The sequence below is a fragment of the Podarcis liolepis genome, assembly GCF_965112155.1.
Source record: "Podarcis liolepis genome assembly, chromosome: 14".
NCBI lineage: Eukaryota > Metazoa > Chordata > Lepidosauria > Squamata > Lacertidae > Podarcis > Podarcis liolepis.
Window position 1 is genome coordinate 53,518,210 of NC_139569.1, and position 6,606 is coordinate 53,524,815.

The 6,606-nt window shown below is 53.3% G+C and overlaps 1 protein-coding gene across 4 annotated transcripts in view; it reads right to left on the reverse strand.

Annotated features, from left to right (window-relative positions):
* The window catches only part of SIN3A (SIN3 transcription regulator family member A), a 71,487-nt gene extending 66,527 nt beyond the window's left edge, over nt 1–4,960 (reverse strand). For 2 of the 4 annotated variants that reach the window (XM_083475582.1, XM_083475579.1), the window contains exon 1: nt 4,936–4,960. The gene's annotated coding sequence lies outside the window, so the exon portion shown is untranslated. Of the gene's footprint in view, nt 1–2,417; nt 4,505–4,935 lie in introns of those variants that run through there. The other 2 variants (XM_083475584.1, XM_083475585.1) reach the window with 2 other exon arrangements.
* Nucleotides 4,961–6,606: the final 1,646 nt, after the last annotated feature.

Below are 6,606 nucleotides of genomic sequence, written 5' to 3' on the forward strand. Positions count from 1 at the left end.
TCTCTCATAAACATGACAGAAAAAGCAGATCGACCCAGTGTTTGAAATTAGCCAGGCACATTTTGCACCTGGCTTTCAACCACTTGCAACCAAGTGAAGATGCCTGGGTGCCAGGATGGCACCTGTCATCTTAGTCATCTAGGGATCATTGGCACTGAACTGTTTTCACACACTAATATCCCATTTTGTAGAATTCCGTTTTATCTGCAAAATCAGAATGAATTTCTGGAACCAAATTGCTTTTTCTGTTCTGCCTGAACAGGGCGGAATAGGCCAATATATATGCAGACTGTCCCTCAATAAAGTGATTTTTCTTCTTTAAGTTCTCCAAGCTCTTAACCTAGCTCAAGGTTGGCAGTGAACTAGCCAGATGGTTAAGTGAGAATCATAGCCAGCCCATCATATGAAAAATAGGACTTTAGAGCCATCTTGCCCACAAAATGGCAACTATACATTCCATTTTGGTGACCACAACCTTGGCTTAAGGCAGTGGTTTTTCAGCAAGTGTGCCATGGCACCCTGGGGTGCCTTGATTAACAGTCAGAGGTGCCGTGGACAACACTGCCCTCTGTCCCTCCCTCCTCTGATGCCCTTTCATGTCTCTGCTGCCCAAAGGCTTGCACAGCTGTTTGTTGCAGCAGCCCTGGCTATTTGACACCTTGGTTATCTATCTAACACTATTGAAAACACTGGTCCAATTCTGTGGGGGGGGGGGGTTCTCCCAAAAGCTGTGTTCTAGACCAGAGCTTTCAAAACTTTTTATGTTGGTGACACATTTTTTAGACATGCATCATTTTGTGACACGGTAATTCAGTTTTACTAGCAAACCGGAGGTTAAACTAACCTCTTTCCAGCCCCGGAGGGAGCACAGGGAGCATTCGTGTGACACACCTACACACTGCAGCCAACACAATGTGTCATGACACACACTTTGGAAAGCTCTGCGCCAGACAGTTGGGATCCAGACTGAGGAAATCTGCATCCAAATCCTTACACAACCATGAAATTCACTGGGTGTTACCTCAGCCTGCAATGGCATCGTCACACAACAGCTATCATAAAGTTACGAAGGTAGGGAAGACACGGATGAAATAATATTGTCCCACTGAAGCTTGTTTAGTTCTCCTAAGTAACTTTTGCCCCAAGCTCTTGATGTTTTATTGCCTCCCTGCACCGTACCGGTTCTGACACCCCAACACCACCAAGAGGAAAAGGAGATCCTTCAAAATTTTGCAGGCAGCAAAAGAAAAATGCTGAAGTCTAAAAGAGAGAGAGAGTTACGTATGATTGTCAAAGACCAGTGGAGCAAGAGTAAAAACCACTTCCTGTTGAGATCAAGGAGTTAAAAAACAACTTGAAACCTACCACTTGAACTTAACAGGGTTGGATTTGACTCCTCATAAAACAGTCCTCTGCTTTGATTTACAGACTGAACTCCAGGAGAATTTACTGCCCCTAAAGACTAGAAAAGATTGCTTTGAAGAACAGAAGACATGCCGTGCTGGATCAGGCCAAAGGCCCATCCCGTCCAGCATCTTGTCCTCCTCGCAAGAGCCACCCAGATGCCCATCAGGGGAAGCCCACCAAAACGGCATGAGGAGCACTCTGTTCACCTGCAAATCCAGGTAACTGATATTCAGAAGATGCCGCCTCCAAGAGGGTCATTGTAATGGTCATTGTGGCTACTAGCTACTGAGAGCCTGCTCTTCCCCGAGTTTGTTTAAACCCCTTTCCTTTGCAAAGCCTCCATCCAAGTTGGTGGCCACAACCCCCCACTCAGCCACAAAGCTCCCTGGGTGACCTTGGGCCAGTCACCTTCCTCACTAGGTTGTTGTATGGATCAAATTAGGAAGATAACCATGTACAACCACCTTGAGCTCATAGGAAGATAAAGGTGGCATATAAATGCAGTACATAAACAAACAAAGTGTGCTGTGTGAAAAAGTCCTCTGTCTATCCTGAATCCTCCAACATTTGGCTTCATGGGACAACCCCACTGGGTTCCACTTTCTCCATGAGATGCATAATTTCATATACAGTCGTACCTCGGCTCCCGAACGCCTTGGGAGTCTAACGTTCTGGCTCCCGAACGACTGAAAACCAGAAGTGAGTGTTTCAGCTTTCGAACGTTCTTTCGGAATCCAAACGTCCGCTGGGGCTTCTGCAGCTTCCTGCAGCCAATCAGAAGCCGTGCTTTGGAAGCTGAGCATTTCAAAAGTTGAATAGACTTCTGGAACAGATTCTGTTCCACTTCCGAGGTACGACTGTACCTCTATAATATGCTCCCTAATACTCACCCTCCCCCACAAACCCCCAAATGTTGCAACCCTCCCCCATATGGGAGTTATCTGCCAGGCTTTGTATTATTATTATTATTGTTGTTTTAAAGCAGCCTTATGGGTGAAGACATGCCTCACCTAGGAGCAAAGGATGACAGAGACTCATCAAGTGCCTTCTCAGGTGCCCTGGAGCTAGTGAGGAAACACAGGGGCAGGCAGGACAAACACTGAGGGGGAAATGAAAGGCGCCCACAGCATTCAAAGGTATTTGGCATTCAAGTCATGATGGAAGAAGGGAACAGAGCAACCAGCAAAGATGCCTTACATTAAGTCAGACTTTGGGTCCACCAAGCTCAGCGGCTCCTCAAGCATCTCTCCCTGCCCTTCCAGCAGATGCCAAGGATGGGACCTGGCCCTTCTGCATGCAAAGCAACTGTTCTCTCCAGGAACAACTTTTAATCCAGAGCCTCCAAGACACACAGGCACAAGCCACAATGCTGGCTGTTCGACAGCCTCCACCCCTTTTTCTTGTACAAGGAGGAAGATGTGTCCTAGCCCTCCCTGAGATTCTGCACAAGGCAGGGTGGAGAGATGAGCTTTGTTGTGGCAGCTCTTGCAGGAAGGTGGCAGAGAGTCCCAGATTCCTCTTCTGAAAGGCAAAAGCGCCAAGAGCTCTGCTCCATCCCACCCCAAGCCCGTCCGTCTCTGGGCATCCCACAAGCTTTCTCCCTGACCTCTGGGGTTCCTATACCTGCCCTAAATGCTTCCTATCTTTGCGACAGTCAATAGTGAATCTTCCACGGCTCTAACTAACCCCCACCCATACCATTTCTACTCCAATGGGCAAAGAGAGACGCTATTTGAGCCAATGGTATAGCAGAACTGATGGCGAGAGAAACCGGCTCTGCTTCTACCTAGCCTTCGCCAACCTGGTGCCCTCCAGATGCACTGAACTATAACTCCCACATAGTTCCATCTGGAGGGTGCCCGGTTGAGGAAGGCTGAAGTACCTGCGATTCCACAGGTCGGATGTTCCCTTTCTGTTTCCTAGAGGCCCAAGAGCAGCCCTCCAGGATCAGCCACTGCACCGGACGCCGGGCAGCCAGATTCCTCTGCAGATGTACTGCTTCTGCACATGGAGGACTCAACGGCCTTTAGCGCACCGACCCCTCGTGCAACTCAAGCCTGCCGAATTGTCGCGAGGGAGCACGATCCCTGGGGCCGGCTCCTTAGATCGCTCTTATTCTACTCCTCCCCTGCAACCGAATTTCAGTTTCACTTCCGGGATGCTTTCGAACAGCCGTCACCTCCCCCCCCCCCCGCCTCTCCGCCCCCCAACCATAACAGGGAAGGAGGCGGAGCCCGTTTTCCGCCCTGCCCCAATCCGCTTCAAGGAGAAAGGCGCGCTCCCTCGCCGCTCCCCTCGGGAATTACGAGTCACATTCTTGACCAACGGCACGATCCGAATTGCGGCGGCGCCTCCCCCGCCCTGGAAGCTCGGCCCTCTTGGACGAGATGGCAGCGGGAGGGGCCATCCCGGCCAGAGCGCGGCGTCCCGCCTCCGAATCCACGCACTTCGAGGGGGGGGGGAGCTGCCCGTCAAAGCTGCGCCGTAAACAACGGAGGCCGCCGTCCCTCTTCCTGCCCAGCCCCGCGAAACGCAGCGCCGTCTCCTCCCGAGCAAACAGGCGCGAGGGAGGGGAGAGAAAGACCTCCGAATGGGCCGCCCTCCCTCCCGCCCGCTTCTCTTCCCGTTGCCTTGGTTCTTTTCCCAGCACCCCGTTCACACGCACACCCAAAAAGCAGCCAAGCCCCGCGTATGATTTAAGTGATTAAAAAAATAATACGGAGATCCCCTCGGCAATCGCACGCCAGCCAGGTTTTTGTGGGAGGTTTTGCGCCTCCTCCCGTTGTGGGAAAATCGGGACGCCACGTTTAAGAGACTCCCTTAACCCCGTGGGAGCGGGAGAGTTAATGCGAAGGCGGCCGGCGGATCTGGCAAGCGAGCCACCCAGAAGCCAGCCGCGCGAGCAGGAGACGAAGTGCCACAACTCCGCGTTAAGTTGCAAGGAGGGCGCCCGCCAGGCGCCACCGGGGGAACCCTCGCCCGCCCGGCAGCGAGCGAGGATGGAAACGAAATCGGAAGCGAGGCTTCCCCGCGGAGGGGGGGGGGAGCAGCCGCGGATCCCCAGACACGCGACACACGCGCGATTCGGCCACAGAATGACGCTCCCCGGCTAGTAACAGCCGTCCTCCCGCCCCGCCAGGAAAAGGGGCGGAGGGAGCAGCGTCGAGACCACATCCGGCCCGGGAGCCGGTGCGCGGCGGGCTTCCAACTCTCCCCGCCGGCCCGAGGCCAGAAGCGGGCGCTGCAAGCCCGCCCTTGCCCCTCTGTCCCCCGGCAGCGCTTCTGCTTCGCGGGAAAGAGGGGCGAGGGGGGCGCCGAGAGGCGGAGGGTCCCTCGCTCCTCCCTCGGCCGCTTTGGGACAGAGCGGAATCCGGAGCCGCGCCCGGCGAGCCAAGCCCCCGCCGCCCTGCCCACCTGGCGGCCCGGCTCCGCAGCCCTCCCCCGCCAGCCCAGGCCTTCCGAACTCGCGCGCCCCCCGCTTTCCAAAGGGCACCTCGGGGGACGCGCTGGGAAGCAGCTGTTACATACCCTCCAAGCCGGACGAGGAATCCTGAATGGGAGGGAACGCCCCCCGAAGCGGATTGGCTGCTGGCGGAAGAAGCGCGGTGGCTGGGGCGGGGACTGACCCGACACAGTTAGGCCACGCCCCCCGGAGCGGCTTCCGGCCGGTGAGCGGCCGAAGGAACTCCGGGAGGCCCCTGGGCTGCAGAAGCGCTTTCCCGCCTGCTCCCAGGGCGTCCAGCCGGGCTCCTCTTCCCACCGCGGCCAAGCAGGTGCCCCCGGGGGAAACCCGCCGGCAGGATGCCGCCCCCTCCCGCCCCGCCAACAGCCTCTTCCGCCAGTTCGTCGGTGGGGAAAGTGCTGCACTTTCTCTGTCCTGAATCTTTCCCCGTTCAGCCTCGTTGGGTGTCCCTGAGTCTGAGTATTGTGAGAGACGGAGAGCAACGTTTCTCGATCCACTTTCTCTGTACCATGCATAACTTTATAAACTCTAGGACTGCAGTATCTGATTTTCAACATGATGATATATCACCAATCAAACACCATGATATACTGATATATCATGATGTCTGAAATAAGAATGGAGCTATGTAGAGGCATTGGATGGTTTCACGGTTTCCCCCACATCATGATTTTTGCATAGCACACCATGATTCACAATATTGCCAACTCAAAAATTATAAAACTAATATCACAATATAGACTTTGAACCAGTTCTGGACAATAGATTGCCCAGTCCTAACACACATTAGGAGGGACGCGGGTGGCACTGTGGGTAAAACCTCAGCGCCTAGGACTTGCCAATCGCAGGTCGGCAGTTCGAATCCCCGCGGTGGGGTGACTTCCCGTCTTTCGGTCCCAGCTCCTGCCCACCTAGCAGTTCGAAAGCACCCCTAAGTGCAAGTAGATAAATAGGTACCGCTTTATAGCGGGAAGGTAAACGGCGTTTCCGTGTGCTGCTCTGGTGCCGGTTCGCCGGAGCAGCTTCGTCACGCTGGCTACGTGACCCAGAAGTGTCTGCGGACAGCGCTGGCTCCCGGCCTCTAGAGTGAGATGAGCGCACAACCCTAGAGTCTGTCAAGACTGGCCCGTACGGGCAGGGGTACCTTTACCTTTAACACACATTATTATTTTATCACTATTAAATTTGTATGTCGCCCTATACCTACAGGACTCAAGGTGGATCACACTCATTTGTTGTTGTTTAATCATGTCCGACTCTTCGTGACCCCATGGACCAGAGCACGCCAGGCACTCCTGTTTTCCACTGCCTCCCACAGTTAGGTGAAACTCATGCTGCTGGCTTCGAGAACACTATCCAACCATCTCGTCCTCTGTCGTCCCCTTCTCCTTGCACTCTCCATCTTTCCCAACATCAGGGTCTTTTCCAGGGAGTCTTCTCTTCTCATGAGGTGGCCAAAGTATTGGAGCCTCAGCTTCAGGATCTATCCTTCCAGCAAGCAGGACTGATTTCCTTAAGAATGGAGAGGTTTGATCTTCTTGCAGTCCATGGGACTCTCAAGAGTCTCCTCCAGCACCATAATTCAAAAGCATCAATTCTTCGGATATCAGTCTTCTTCTTCTTCTTTTTTTATAAAATTTTTATTGGTTTTCCACAATTTTTATGCACACAAACATTACACATTAAGACAAACAAACACATAAACAAACATGTATACTTTCAAATCCTTTTTTTCT